The sequence below is a fragment of the Somniosus microcephalus genome, chromosome 23, assembly GCF_052327205.1.
Source record: "Somniosus microcephalus isolate GS21.2 chromosome 23, FLI_Smic_1.0, whole genome shotgun sequence".
In the NCBI taxonomy this organism is placed as follows: domain Eukaryota; kingdom Metazoa; phylum Chordata; class Chondrichthyes; order Squaliformes; family Somniosidae; genus Somniosus; species Somniosus microcephalus.
In genome coordinates, this window is record NC_141009.1 from 36219891 (window position 1) to 36221014 (window position 1124).

Below are 1124 nucleotides of genomic sequence, written 5' to 3' on the forward strand. Positions count from 1 at the left end.
ATTCTCAGTGCAATGCTATAAGCTTGGTTTCTATACTGTGTTTGGTAAGATTTTTTTAATATAACTTATTCTTGGGATGTGGACATCACTAACCGGGCTGGCATTTGTTGCCCATACAGTTGATCCAGTAAATATTTGTATCTGTGGGCTGATAGTTGGTTAATCAAATATTGTAACATTAAAGTACTTAGTGTAACATTCTTTGATCCATTCAATAAAAAGACATCTGGAGTAAGGGTGGGGGGTGGTGGAAGAAGGTCCTCATTAATGACCAGGACTTGTCTCTTCTGTTCTCTGCCATGCCTATGTATCCTGAATTCCCTGTGTGTCCATTCACATCTTCAATTTCATGTGGGACCTGAGCCTATGACTTCAATCTTTGTTTTTTCCTCTCTGCCCCTCTCAGGCCTTACTCTCCTGTCCTCTCCTTCCTGTCACTCAGTAATGCCACCTTTCATTTCACCTCTCTGATGTTTTGCCCCCAATCCCTACTCCAACCCATCGCGACTCTTCTGCATTCCTACTCTCCTGCCACAGTTCTAGCTTTGAATCCCCTTTGGATAAGCCCATGGATGCTGCTTCTCCGCATTCTCTGAAAGATCCCTCAAAGCACCTGTCGCTGCCTCCTTATGCACAGCAACTCCATCTGTCCCATCCTCCTTTCTCACCCAATGTGCCCACTGGGAGCTAAGCTCACCTTACCATCCTGCAGACCCCGCTCACTGCCACCTCTGGACTCTGCGAGCAGATTAAAAATCGCTACTCATCTCCGCATTTCCCGCAAGGCGCCTGTCATTCACCACATTACTGTGGGTGATTGCATTGAAATCCTGGCTTTGGCTGAGACTTGGCATACAGGTGGTGACATGTTGCCTGCCATACTTCCCTACCTCACTATACTTTCACCATCTTCCTTACCCAGACTGCTGTGGTGTGACACTCATCACCAAATCACTTCTTCCCCTCCCCCCACTCCTCATCTTCCCTTGTTTCACCACTCTCGCCCAAGTTTCTCCCCAAGATGTCTTCCCTCCTTTCTCCATCAGCCTCTGCACTGAGCATCTCGGCACCCCTTTCTCTCTCCTCTGAATTCACTTTCTGCCTGTCGTCCCTAAACCTCCCCC